We start from the raw sequence: 15,374 nt of genomic DNA, 5'->3' as shown, positions 1-15,374 counted from the left end.
TGCAAAAATGTTTCATTCTAGCGACCGGAACTGGTGTCCTTGAATGTTAGTAGATTCAGTTAGTTCTTCATGAAGGAGTAAAGCAACTAACCGATCTTTTGTGTCCTGAACACAAAATCATGCACATTTTCTAAGTAGAACCATCTAAGCTTTGAGCTACAATTTCATTTAAAGCATGACATGTGAACTTTTTCTTGCACTTTTGAGTTGTATTTAATTCTAAATTGTATCGAATTTGGCTTCAACGGTTCTTTCACAGGCTCCTGTCGAAACAAGGCACAATCTGAACCGTTCAATCAGGGCCCTCTGCAACTCTGATATCCATGAAGGCTTCAGGATAGGCAAAGATGTGTCTCTTCCAGAAACATACGTGCGAGCAGCCAAGAACCCTCTCAGAGATCTTGGAGGTAGTTCCCCTTCTAAGAGGCCTACTCTTGCATTCTATGCTGGAAACATGCATGGAAGGTTCCGTCCAATCCTCCTACGCCACTGGGAGAACAAAGATCCCGACATGAAAATCCTCGGCCCAATGCCCGTTGGGGTCAAGAGTAAAATGACTTATATCCAATATATGAAGACCAGCAAGTACTGTCTATGCCCGAGGGGCTACGAAGTCAACAGCCCACGAGTAGTGGAAGCTATCTTCTATGAATGCGTTCCTGTATTGATATCAGACAATTTTGTGCCTCCTTTCTTTGAAGTGTTGAATTGGGAAGCATTTTCTGTCTTTATTGCTGAGAAAGACGTTCGAAATTTGAAGGACATACTCTTATCTATCCCAGAGAAGAAATATCTTTCCATGCAACTGGCAGTGAAGAAAGTGCAACAGCATTTTCTCTGGCATTCTAAGCCTGTGAAGTATGATGTTTTTCACATGACACTACACTCAATTTGGTTCAATAGATTGTTTCAAATGAAAATCAAATAAGGGTGGTGGAAGTTTTTGATTTGGTCATTGGTAGAGATGGAAAAGGGAAGGTTTAAGAGAAGAACATCAGATATAAAGCTTTTCATTGTGTCACTTTCGCATCCTTAAGCCTTCAATGGACAGAATTCTTGTTTCAGTCAAGTAGGCATCAAGCTCAGTGCTTAATAACCATCTCTTCCTCCTGAATGTGGAAAAAGAAATGGAAGTGAAAGATGCTCGTTTGTATAATAACCATCTCGCTTTCTTGTTGTTGAAGGTCATTGCAAAACATGGTGTGGTTTTTGTTAGTACAAGAGTCGCGAGCTGATGTGATAGATTGGGATTTGCTAGGAACCATCGTAGAAAAGCATTTCACTGCTGGCTGTTGCATGTGAGAGCTGCCAAATCCGAGTTGGATTTAATTAATAAGACAAAATCTGCTGAAAAGTGAGCCTGTTGGCTGCTCTCGAATGCAACAGCAAGCCAAAATGCCTTTCTGTGATGGTCCCTAGCAAATCCCATAGAAAAAAAAATCCTAAACAAATACGTACAATATACAAAGTAGCTGGGGATTTGCCAGTGTCCATGCATAAGGCATTTCGCGGATGGTCTGTTCTGTTGCGTGTCAGCACAGCCACAGAGGCCCACTTTTCTGCGGATTTTGTCTTCATTCGTGATGTGGTTGCTTCACATGCAACAGGCTATCCGCCTCCGCGATGGACGCTAGCAAATCCCAAGTAGCTGATATCAGCACTATCATTTTTTGATAATGGCACCACTCACTTTTTTTTTCATTTTTGGATTAGATGATGATAGCATCTCGAGCATTGTGACAAGGGTTTAAAAGTTAATTAAAAATGTGTAAAATGGAGTTGGTAGTGCCATTATCAAGATATGGTGGTGCAGATATGAATCCCATATAACAATTAAATTAAATATAGCAAAAAGATGGCTCCAAACTTACTTTCCCACAGTCTGCATTCTTTATAGAAATGATAGAAACTTCACCAATAGTGCCAAGTGAGGGGAGGATCCAAGGTGGTGAAGAAGAGCACATGCGAAATTATTCTCAACCGTTAGATCTCGCACTTACTTCCCCATAGTCTGCATTCTTTATAGAAATTATAGAAACTTCACCAATAGTGCCAAGTGAGGGGAGGATCCAAGGTGGTGAAGAAGAGCACATGCGAAATTATTCTCAACCGTTCGATCTGGCACGTGCCCTGCTTCTCTAACATGGCATCCTAGCCTCCAATTTTTCCATTCTTTAGCTGCTCCAATCCGTGACGTCGAGGTTGCGACACTTGGGTCACAACCAGAAGGTGTAGGGATGTCTACAACAGGGGTGCAATTTGGGCCGGGCCGGGTTGGGTTGAGCTTTTGCTAAATTGAATTGGAATCAACCTGAACCCGACCCAATTTTGTGGTAAAAGTTCAACCCGAATTCCCCAAAAATCGGCCCAAGTTGCACTCCTATGTCTAGAAGGGTCAAATTCCTCTCCATCTTCTTCAAAAGCTTCAAGAATAGAAGGAAAATGGGTGGTGGTGATGGCTCAAGTGATACAAGTATTTATACAAGCTTGGCTTAGCATGGACAAGATATAACTGCTTTTTATCTGATCTTAGCAGATACGAAGGTGATTGATCGCTTGAGATCGTTAAAGTTTGGCTGCCAAAAATATTATTGATAAATGAAACAAAGGTGGTTGAACTGTTGATCTAATCGGCTTGAAGATCCCACCCTAAACAGATCCATCTTGGTCCTTCAATCAGCATGGGTTTGATCCAAGCCCTTCAATCAAGATGGACCTTTTACGAGTTTTTATTTTTTTTATTTTTCTAAAAATTTTTAGGCTTATCCATCTGGTGTGGGGCCCATGAGCAATTAATGTAAGAGAACCACATATGCAAGACTTACGGCAAAAACAATCAGATCTTAGTTTCATTGTTTGCTTTTAGAGAGAGAAAAATTAGTTTCATTGTTTGCTTTTAGTGTTTGGTTGCACGGTCTATAAACCCGGAAATTAGGGGAATAGTGCCATTATAGAGAGAGAAATTAAAGAAATAGCACATTTCCTAAGAAAAATGCCACCTCACCAGACATGCAATAATTATCTAAGAGACATTCCAAGAAGTATTCGATGAATTCAGTGCTATATTGGCAACCAAACTGGGAATGACATCCCAAAATCCAAACAAAATCCTGATAGCTGGATTGATTTTGTGCAACCAAACACAACATGGTTTACAATTAACAACCGTAAAAACACGTTTGGATGCCCAAAATTTGGGATTAGAATCGGCGTCTGATTCTATGCACTGATTCTAACGTTTGGTTTGACATTTTGGGGGTAAAGGAAAAGTAGAGGTGGAATTTTCTGTGGAATTTCTGACGGATTCTTATACCCCCCAAGAGAGGGTACTCTCTCTCTCTCTCTCTCTCTCTCTCTCTCTCTCTCTCTCTCTCTCATGAATATCTGCCATGAAAATCTCTAAGCCAAAAATCCCTCTCTCTCTCTCTCAGCAACTTTCCATTGTCGATCTCTCCTCTGGCCCTCTCTCTTCCTCAACAGGCAAGGAACAGATATGTAACGAAAATCTCTATTCCACGTCTTAACTAGGTGAACATGGACTAAAACGTTCCACCTAGATCCTTTATACTAAGTTTCCTTTCAAGACATAGTCAACATGGAACTAGAGTAATTCATCACCTTTGGGCAAAAGAATTATCCAGGCCAAGTGCATGCGCTTACTTGGTCTCAATACAACATGGAAAAAGTAATGTAACTACAGAGTAGTACACCACCAACTCATAAATAATGATAGTATCACTCCCACTATCCTTAAGATATATTCATTTATCCATGATATCTTTATTGAACCCAAACCTTATGATTAGTATATCAAACTTTAAGTACCCCTACCGAGACACTTGGTGCGACAAAAGGAGCCACTAAAGTAATGCCTTTCCATAAAGAGTTTTCTTTTTAAACTGGTGAGAAAGTCTCTTTATAGTTTATCCCTCCCTTATGAAAGTAGCATCCTGCGACTAGTCTTACTTTATGCATCTCATCAGCTAGCTGAGACCCAGAATGAATCTCCTGCGCCCGTAGATTCAAGATTTATTGTTCATGTTTCTTAAGTAAATTGTGCTTACTGTGAGTGCTCATGATCAATATGAACACCGGCAACAGATCTTGGCGATTCAACATTGAGAAAATTACAGAACAATAGGGATTGAATTGAAATGAGAAAAAAAAATCATACCGGAAGCCATGAATTGGGTTTTTCTTTTTCTCTGAGTTTCTCTTCGCTACACAACCGTTGGTGATAGGGACCAGTTTCTTTCTCTTCAAGCGTGGATTCTTAAAGATTGAAACGAATTTGTTGTGAGCAAATAGGACCCAAGAGTTCCCTTTTATAAGCATTTGTGGGAAGAGATACGACTCCTCATCGCGCCGATCCCTCTCCCCAAACGTCTCTTTTTTTCAAACGTTTATACCTTTTCACACCAAATGATCTTGACCGTCAATCTTGCAACAACCATATCCACCGTTAGGATTATTTCCTAACATTCTCCCACTTGGCTAGCAAGATCTTTGAGCCAAACATAAGGATCATAACTTTAAATTAGTTAGATAATAAACACAACATTCCGTTTAGCAAAAACTACCAACAATAAACCATGTAACCATTGGGTCACCAACTCTACCCAATAGCCTACCCCATGATTATATTATTAGTAATTCTTACTAACATTAATGTAAAAGCATACATGTATAAGATGTAAACATGGTCCAAAATAGTCATACAGACACATTCTACCTCTTACTAATAATCCATTTACAAAATGTGCACGAAATGGAGCGGTAGAAAATAATCATAATATATATCAGAATCATAAAATATAATGTGATCACAACAGTGTATCTCAATACCAAATGCAGACTCCCACTATCATAGGCTATCAAAAGTGTCAACCAATCCCATGCGCGCTACATGCTCTCTGAAGAGCTTTGGTGACAAGCCTTTAGTCAAGGGATCCGCCGACATAAGTGTGGTGCTTATGTATTCCACAGATACATGCTGATTCTGAACTCTTTCCCTTAGAACAAGATACTTTAGATCTATATGCTTCGAGCCGTCTCCAGACTTGTTGTTCTTGGAAAAGAAAACCGCAGCGGAATTATCACAGAGAAGTTTCAGCGACCTCTCAATAAAATCAATCAAATTAAGCCCTGAAAGAAATTTTCGTAGCCATAAGGCGTGAGCCGAAGCCTCCGAACATGAAATAAACTCAGCCTCCATAGTGAATGAAGCCGTCATTCTCTGCTTGACGCTTCTCCAAGAAATAGGTCCTCCTGAAAGCATAAAAATATAACCAGAAGTGGACCGATGGGTGTCCCGACAACCAGCGAAGTCGGAATCAGAATAGCCAATCACTTCAAGGCTATCCGATCTCCTAAATGTGAGCATGTAATCTGAAGTCCCTCGCAGGTAATGCATAACCTTTTTGGCTGCCTTCCAGTGATCCAGACCTGGGTCACTTTGGTATCTACCAAGCATGCCAACTGCAAATGAAATATCTGGACGGGTACAGACCTGAGGATACATGAGACTACCAACAACGGAAGCATAAAGAATATGTCTCATCTCATCCCGTTCCAATGCGTTCCTGGGACATTGTAACTGACTTAATACATCGCCCTTAACTATAGGGGCAAGACTAGGGGAGCACCTCTCCATGCTGAATCTCTTAAGGACTTTTTCTATATAGGTCTTCTGAGACAATCCCAGCAATCCTCGAGTCCTATCTCGATGAATCTCTATTCCTATAACATAGGAAGCTTCACCAAGATCTTTCATACCAAAATTCCTTGGGAGGAATTGTTTTGTTTCTTTCAGCATGCCTAGGTTACTACTAGCAAGTAATATATCATCAACATATAACACTAGAATGATGAATCGTCTCCCACTAACCTTAAGATATATGCATTGATCTACAGCATTTTCCTTGAACCCAAAACTAGACACTACCTCATGAAATTTCAGATACCACTGCCTAGAAGCCTGCTTAAGTCCGTAAATGGACTTTTTAAGCCTACATCCTAGGTGCTCTTCGCTCTCAGCCTTAAAACCTTCAGGCTGAATCATATAGACATCCTCATGAAGATCACCATTTAAAAATGCAGTCTTCACATCCATCTGGTGTAACTCTAAGTTATAATGAGTCACCAAAGCCATGACTATCCTCAAAGAGTCTTTCCTTGATACTGGAGAGAAAGTCTCTTTGAAGTCTATTCCCTCTTTTTGAGTGAACCCCTTAGCGACTAGTCTGGCCTTATATCTTTCAATACCGCCCTTAGAGTCTCTTTTGGTCTTGAAGACCCATTTACAGCCTACAGGCTTGACCCCTTTAGGTAACTCGGTGAGTTCCCAGACACGGTTCTTTTCCATCGAGAGCAACTCGTCCTTCATGGCTTCAAGCCACTGAGCTGATCGGTCGCTATTTATGGCCTGACCAAATGAAAGTGGATCATTATCCATTTCACCGTCGTAGTCACACTCGTTTAGATAGACAATATAGTCATCAGAGATGGCTGACCTCCTCTCTCTGTGACCTACGCACAGATTGCTCAGCGACAATCGTTGCTGGAGCATCAGGAATGTAGGGCGAAACCTCCAATGTGCCATCTTGTGCATCAATATCCTCCGGTGGAGGAATCGACACTACTCTTTCTTGGATTACCGGTATTGGAACAAATATCCGGTTCTCCTCAAAAGTAAGTGACATAGGCACAAAACTCCCACTGAGATCACCATCCTCTAAGAATACATCGTATCTTGTCTCTACAATCCGGGTGCTATGAGTAAAACTATAGAACCTATAACCCTTAGACCGTTCAGGGTAACCTATGAAGTAACAAGAGATGGTCCTAGCGTCTAACTTTCTCAACTGTGGGTTATATATTTTGGCTTCAGCCATACAGCCCCAAACATGCAAATATCCTAGCTTAGGCTTTTTACCGGCCCATAACTCATAAGGGGTCTTAGCCACAGCTTTACTCGGTACACGGTTTAGGATATGAACGGCTGTTTTCAATGCTTCTCCCCACAAGGACTCAGGCAATGGTGAATTGCAAATCATGCTCCTCACCATATCCATAAGAGTACGGTTTCGTCTCTCAGCAACACCATTTTGCTCAGGTGTACCTGGCATCGTGTACTGAACGACAATACCGTTCTCCTGTAGGTAAAGTGCGAACGCACCTGGACTGCGGCCCGTATCGGAATATCTGCCATAGTACTCCCCACCTCTATCGGACCTCACAACCTTAATCTTCCGGTCAAGTTGTAACTCAATCTCAGCCTTATAGATCTTAAAGGTATCCAGTGCTTCCGACTTTTCTTTGATGAGATAGACGTATCTAAAACGTGAAAAGTCATCGATAAAGGTAATAAAATATCTCTCGCCACTTAGGGCAGGAGTAGGAAATGGCCCACATATATCAGTGTGAATAACTTCTAACAGGCCGGTACTCATAGTGGCGCCCTTCTTACTAGTTTTGGTTTGTGTACCCTTAAGACACTGCCTACAAATCCCGAAATCGGAAAAGTCAAGAGGAGGAAGAACTCCATCCTTTACCAGTTGTAGACACCCCATTTTGACCGTGCCCTGCACCTCCATGTTTTGTGCTTAACTTTTTCAAATCAGTGGGTTAGGACCCTAAATTACATCTTAGGCTAGCTTAGGATCCCACCAAGGTTCCTGTAAATTTTCGTCGAGATCTGAGCTGATTCGCCTAGTGAGCTAGCCTCGATAGTGTCGCGGTGCAAATTCAGAAGGGGAGTGGATTGTCCATTCAGGGAGGTGCCCATATCAATCCAGAAAAGAAGAGAAAATGTGCCCTGTTTTCTACTTGGACCAACCTCTGCTAATACAAAGGATGGCCATAAATATACTAGAGGTGGGCTGTCCATGGAAAGTAGAGCATGCGAATATATCATTATCCCTTTTCTACTTGGGCCACCCCTTTGTAGAATAAAAAAAATACACTAGGTTGGGGGGGGGGGGGGTTGTCCAGGTAATGAATAGGGGGGGTGAATTTCTTTTTTTTTCCTTTTAAATACCCAACGAACTAGGGTTTTCTGAAAAAGGAGAGAAAGCACAGAAGCAGAGAGAGGGATTTTTTTTTTTTGGCCGGCCTTCTTCTCCGGCATCAACTCCGGCCGGACCCATCTTCCACCACCATCATCTTCCCTTCTCCTTCCTCTTCTCCGGCAAGGTAGTGCCGGATTCCGACCACCTCCGAGCTCCTCCACCCCTTTTCTTCTTCTTCTTCTTCTTCTTCCAATGCCACCCCTTCTTCTCCGGTGGGTCTGCCGGAATCCGGCAAGGTCCTCACAGCCACCCCCATCCGCCATCAACCACCGCAACCCTCATCTTCTTCCTCCATTCTACACCACTCCGGACATCACCGCCACCTACCCCACCTTCCTTGCCACCAAAACCCCATTTTCGGCCATATTCTCCGGGAATCCCATCGAAATCCGACCGTCCTCCATCTTCAACCTTCGATCGGGTTTAACCCCATTTTCCCACCACCAACCTCCACCCTCCTCCTCCATCTCCACCATCTACCCTAACCGAGCCACTACCTCTGTCCAAATCAACCCAACAAACCCACCTCTACCATTTACAACCTCCCCATCTTCATCTCCTCCGGTGATCCTCACCCAAATCCGTCAACCCCCACCTTCATTTCAAACAGTGAAACCCATCTCCGGCAACCTCACCAAAATCCAGCCGTCCCTCCTCCATTAACATCTAAACCCATTTCCTCTACCAATCTCCATTTCTCTCCCAAAACCCATCTCGTTTTCCCATTCAAACCCCAAACCCTCCTCGCCTCTGCCATTAACCCACGGCTAGCACCCATCCACCATCTTCTTCAAAACCCACACCAAGAACCACCGTACCATCTCAATACCTTCACTCCACCATTTCTAGCCTCTATTTCCCCTTTGCAAACCCTCTTTATTTTTGCTTTAAAGTCTCATTTATCTCTGACGTCCATTGATTCCGGCGAACTTGCCGGAATCCGGATAATTCTTTGCCGTTGTCGGCTCTATCACCCTTTTCATCATATCATAATTTCCCTCCCGCAATCGCAGGTAGTACCCCCCTTTTTTCATTTATTCCGAGGATTTTTGTCGGAATTCAGCCAGTTTCCATTTAATCCAGCATTAAATCCGGCCTCTACTCCGTCACAGTTGTCTCATTTCCCCTTTATTGGTCACCATCAACAATATTAAGTCGGAATTTGGAGTTTTAATGGTGGCAGTGCCGAGCAAGGCTGAAGAGAAGGATAGAATGAGGAAGTTGAGATCAGAGAATAGTAGACTCCAGATCCAGGAATAGAAGGAAAAGGGTTCAGGTTGCGCACTATCTCTCCAGCCACTGGATTACCTCCTCCGGCATCTTCAACCTTAAGCTTTGGCAAGCTCATCCCCTCAGGAGTTTTGCTGGAAATTCATTTCATCTCAGACTCTCATGGCCGAATGACAGGGTAACACCTATCCCCCTTCTATATTGCTGAAATTTGTATGGTTATTTACCTTGTTTATTTGAGTATGGCATTGATTCATGAGTTTGGGTATTAATGTGATCCTTGTATGCAATCTTATTTTCTGTGATGAGCGGATGGTGGAGGGATGTATGCTTAACTGATGTAGGAAATCAGGTTGTTACTCTACTCCATGTCATGGGTATGAGTACTATCTGATTTCACAGGAGACCCCATGTTGAGGGTTTGTTTGTGTGTAACACTTGATGTTTATTTCTTTACCCTATGTTGTGGGTATTACTGGAAGGATTTGTTTTCAATTATTTCTGGAGCATTTGTAGATTCCTGGAGTTTGTCATTTTCATATATTTCCTGAACCTGGCTTTGGTTGAGTTAACCCTTGGTTTCTATATTTTGATTTGAAAATAGCATGTGTTAAGTAGATGATGTTTCCGGCATGACTGGCTTTGTTATCTGATCCCTTTCGGATTGGTTCTAATACCTGATCATTGCGAGGATGTCATTTCCTTGAGACATTCACCTGTATTCGTAACTGAATGTGTTTTGGGCCTTCATTTCGGAGGGCAATGATAAGGTTACTTAGAGCCCGTCTTTGTGTTTTTGTGGCTCACCATTTTCGCACTAAAAATCTGTCCACTTTTCAACTATGTTTTGCACTAAATTTTTTATAAATTGGGAATATCGTTGAATATATTTGTATAATCTGTTGATATTTTTAATATTTTTCTTATCTTAAGCCTTGAGTTAGGTTCTAAAGATGGTTATGAATGGACTGTTCAGGTGAGATTATCTTGAAAACTTATTATATTCATCTCTTCTTTATTATTCAAATAAATTGTTTTAGGAAAGAAGGAGATCAGATGACTACTCTATTCGATATTATCGACATGAGTACTGTCTGATTTCAAGGCGGGATTAGAAATATTATCATGTGTATTATGATATCAGATGATTACTTTAGCATCATCTGATTTCATCCCCATATTGGGGTGGTGTTTGTGGTTGGGCATAGAAGTGTTTGATATTGTTTTTTTTTTGCTTTATTAGGCTATCCAGCGGCTGGTCTGGAATAATTTATGTTGTTTATCATTTTATGATTGCTATAGGTTGTGTATTTTTTAATTGAAAATTCTTCTTTGCTTAACACTTGATTTATTTTTATAATAATTGAATGGAAATCTGAGTTTACTTGATAACCTTTTTCTCTCTTTGATAGACTAACACAGTCTTATAGATTTCTGTTAATTTTCTTTAGATACTAGAATCCCCTCTCATTGCGAGGGCGATGAAGGCGCTAGCCCAAGCCTATCCTTAGGGGACTTGCTCAGTCCGAGTAGCATACCCCTCCTTTGTATATAGGAGACTTGCCTAGTCTCATTCTCTTGCTTAACCTCCTCTTTGTGCGTCGTTTGGTTTTGGGAGAACACCCTACTCGGCTTGACAGCATACCCCTACCCTTATGGGTATTGGGTTGCACATTTGTTGCACCCTAGGGCTAGGTAGCTGTCCGGCCCGGCTGGGTGTTTTACCTTTGCCAAATATGCACAGGGTCTCTTATTCCCTTTTACATCATTTGCGTCTCGGAGACAAGCCTTGTCTCATATAAGAGAGTTTCCCCTTTAGGAGGCTTACCTAGCCTCATGTTAGAATAACCCTTCCTCCTGGCGAGTCTTTGACTCATTTTTACCCCTTTCTTGGTAGTGTTTTTAGTGAGTCTCTGACTCATTTGTGCTCCTTTCTTTAGTGTGTTAGTTAGTAGTTCGCCTTTAGATTTGTTGTCATTCATCCTTGTTTGAGACTAACTCAGTCATATAGAGCCTTCCCTGCTTGGGATCTTAGATTGTTTTCTCTGTTCTTGGGACACTTCTTTACGTGTTGTGGTTCGTCTCTTTGAGACGCTTGTTGTTTGTTCGGGGTTTCCCCTTTTGATTTAGGGCTTTGCCCTAGTTTGTGGTTGTTCTTGCGTGTTCCCTTTAAGAGTGAATTCATCTAAAGGCCCTGAGCATTGGAAAAGCTTTAAAATCCAAAAACAGTAGAAATTTAAAACTCAAAAACATTTGAAAACTTTAAAAATATCAAAAACATTTGAAAATATAAAAAAACCTTAAAAAATCTGAAGTGTGAGTGTTTCTTTTAGAAGCGTATTAGGCGAGTTCGATTTTCGAACTACGTTGGCTTGATCCTCTTCCACGAGGTACGTAGTGCAGCTTGAGATCTTTATCCCAAGTCCAGCCAAACTTTGTAAATAAATGTTTTAACCCTTTTTCTTCAAAGCCTTGTTTTCAACAAGATCTTCCTCTAGAGTTAGGAGTTTGTCCTAGATAGAGAGTTTTAGAGTTAGGGAGTTTGTCTTTGATTTGTTGTGGTTATTGTGTGCTTGTTTTAGAGTTAGGGGTTTGTCCTAGAGTTATAGGAGCGCCTCCGTCCGGTCAGTTGGCGATTCACATCGCCGACTGATGACTAGGTCTAAGATGCGTTAGTGATCCCATTGTTTTACTTAGGACGCACAGCCGAGTTACACATAGGTTGTAGGAACCACCTGCATTAGCTTAGGGCTAACCTGCATTTAGTTAGGGCATATAGGGTGTCCTAAAATCCACAATTCACTGGAATTTAAATAATCGTACAAGAAACTTTTAATAACTGGTCCGGTCTTTTAGATCGAGTCTAGGATAGAGGTCTAGGTGTCTTAGGCATCCTAGCTTAGAATAGGCGCGAAGAACTACGTTGCCTTGATTCTCGTGGAGGCGGGGATACGTAGGCTTCTTTGGATGAATACCAGACCATCCGAGGACTCAGGCTAAATCATTTAGAGTCTTAGGATTTGTTGTGTTATATTGCATATTTTGTTGTGTTTTCTTACTTTCTTGTGCAGACCTATACCTTTAGCTGTAGCTTGCATGTGTTTGCACACTAGAACTTAGACACCAGTTAGGTATGTCACTCATAACCTAGCAATAATTAGGTGGCACCTCTTTCATTTATTTTTTGTGTGCTTATTATTTCTATTCTCAGGAAATGCATGCTTAGATAGACGACTCCTGAGGATTGTTCCCATTTCACATGATTTTTGCTCAAAACTCTTCGAGGTTAATAATAAATGGCATAAGAGACCAAGTGTTCGCACTCGGGCGAATTGGGGGCGCTCTTCGGACCTTCTCCATTCGTCATCAGGCACGGACCTTTTATATCTCTGGTTATCCATTGCAAACAGAGCATTTGTTTTGGTTCCATGGCTTGTCCATGGATGGCGACTCTGAGTTTATTTCAGGTATGTCTTGGTTTCGATCCTTGGCTCCGGATCGAGACATATCTCTTTCTTTTTATATCGCCACTCGTGCTATGCTATGAGGGTGGCATCAGTTTTGAGAGTTCCTCGGTAGAGCTCTCCTTCACACGTGGATGATCCAGATGGTGTTAGGGACCAGTTCCCTCGCACTCTATCTCGGATCGGGGTCCACACCAGTCTTTCCATACGACTAATGGAAATGTGGCCTAAACGCTTATGCCACAAACTGGAAGAGTTTTCATCAACTCGATCCCGTTTATTGCCACGGTAACTGATTTCCTCATTCACATGCATGGATAACAGAGAATGGGCAAACGAGCTATCTAAATAAATCATATATAGATTGCCCACAAGAGGACCAGAACCAATAACATTGGAATCATGGAGTAGTGTAAAACCTTTATTCCCAAACTTAAATTCAAATCCAAAGGAAACAAGTTTGGATACAGATATAAGGTTTCTGCTCATGGCAGGTACATAAAATGTGTCTTCCAAATACATAATGAATCCACTATTTAATACAAGACGAAAAGTGCCAATAGCCTTGACGTCTGCTTCTACTCCATTTCCCATCTTAATGGTTCGCTCCCCTTTCCTGAGTCTCCATCTCTCTTGAAATCCCTGGAAGGAATTCGAGATGTGAATAGTAGAACCTGTATCTATCCACCAGGTGTTTCTAGGAGCATCTACAAGGAAAGATTAATGATAAACAAAAACTGAATTATTACCTTTCTTATGCAGCCACTCTTCATACTTGGAGCACTCTTTCTTTATGTGACCAAGTTTCTTACAGAAATGGCACCTAATGCGACTTTTCATCCCACCGGTCAAGCCCTGCTGAGCTGAACCACATGCTACCTTCTTCTTGCCTTTCCCAAAGCCCATTCCTTTGGTTTTCTTCTTGAAGTGACCCTTCGACGTTCCCTCTGTGGTGTAATGAGCACTTTCAGGTTGCTCGGTCTTCAACCTCTCTTCTTCTTGAACACACATGGCTATGAGTTCACTCATTTCCCAGTTCTCTTTCTGCGTATTGTAATTAATTTTAAATGGAGTAAACTTCGCAGGAAGAGATGTCATGATGAAATGAATAAGGAAACCCTCAGAGATCTCCATGTTCATTTTCTTTAGCTGGGAGGCCATGTCATTCATTCGCATAATGTGCTCTCTCACACCACTACTACCATTGTACTTCATAGTGATCATCTTCATCATCAGTGTACTGGCGCAAGAGCCTTAGAAGATCCCTTAAACTGATCATCTACTGCCTGTAGGTACTCTCTAGCAGTAAATGCCTCATTTTCCTCTGAGTCGGGAATGGCTCCTCGGATAGAGGTAGAGATCTTGCTTTTCATAATCATAAGGCTCATGTGGTTTGACCGTTCCCATTTTTCATAGGTAGCCAAATCCGCAGCAGTACTTTCATTAGAAGGCACTTCAGGTTTGTCATTCCTAAGTGCATAATCTAGGTCCAAACACCCTAAGACTATGTGAATATGATCCTTCCATTTTCCGAAATTAGTCCCACTCAAAACCTCGATCCCGGACAAATAACTAGAGATAGAACTAGGGTTCAATGCTGTAGACGAAAAAGACAGACAGTTACAATTTTGCTCACTATCTAAGACACCATTTAAATCCACAAAAGGAGTTTATTCAGTAAAATCCACGATTTAATGTAATCCAACTTTGAAATAAATGACTAAAGTAAACAGAAACACAAAATACATAAGTGTGTTTTTGATGGAACACCCGGTGTGTCACCGTGGGATGTCCGTTGGGCCATGCCACGATACACAAGTGGTTCCATTTTTAAGTCAATTTATCTTTAGGGAAGTTAGTTGGATTGCCTAGAATCACAGAAACACATAAATGTGATTCTAGGGAGACACCAGCATATCATCATGGGTCGTCCATTGGGCCGTGCCACGACACACATTTGGCTCTCATCCATGAGACTAACTAGGGCCAAATAACTCTATACTTAAGGTACACATCACCGATGGGCAGAAGCGCAACCCCAAACCAAGTTATCTAGGCCTAGCCCTCTCACACCGCATATTTGTGCAAAGCAACAGTCATCCGTTGGGCTAAGTGTTGCTCTTGGACAAATGGACGGAATTTAAAATGGTTTTGTAGTTCATAATGTGTCACTATATGCGACACTGTTCTTTATTTAAACCACTAATCCTAAGCGATTTCGTTTCCCAGTCGGAATCACAATTCTTTGTTCATTCATTTAGTGTTTGAGATTTAAACCAAACACAAAACCCACCTTTTAAAAAAAAATAAAAATAAAAAAAATGTTCAAAAGTTTACATTGTAACGGAAGCCAAAACAGACATCAAATTTGGGTTCAGAGGGGTAGAAATCCCCTAAATCCGGATTTACCTGGCCCAAAACCCAAAAACATTTGACTCAAAATCAAACAAATAAAACCAAATTTTGTTGAATTTACACTGTAACCATATAATACAGTGCTCAAATGTAAAAACTGACTCCAAAAATGGGTTCAGAAGGGTTCCAAACCCCTAGAACCAATATTAGCCAGACCCAAAACCCCAAAAATGGCAGAAATGGCCCAAAAATGGTC

General features: G+C 41.5%; 1 protein-coding gene and 1 pseudogene across 1 annotated transcript in view; both read left to right on the top strand.

Annotated features, from left to right (window-relative positions):
- The window catches only part of LOC143852585 (putative glycosyltransferase At5g25310), a 44,440-nt gene that overhangs the window by 14,702 nt on the left and 14,364 nt on the right, over nt 1-15,374 (top strand). The gene's annotated exons all lie outside the window — the stretch shown is intronic.
- On the top strand, nt 224-1,138 carry LOC143866268 (putative glycosyltransferase At5g03795 pseudogene; annotated as a pseudogene).

The sequence above is a fragment of the Tasmannia lanceolata genome, unplaced genomic scaffold (assembly GCF_043159265.1).
Source record: "Tasmannia lanceolata isolate RefF3 unplaced genomic scaffold, GAP_Taslan_0.1 ptg000003l, whole genome shotgun sequence".
In the NCBI taxonomy this organism is placed as follows: Eukaryota; Viridiplantae; Streptophyta; class Magnoliopsida; order Canellales; family Winteraceae; genus Tasmannia; species Tasmannia lanceolata.
This window is presented reverse-complemented; position numbering and strand designations above follow the sequence as displayed.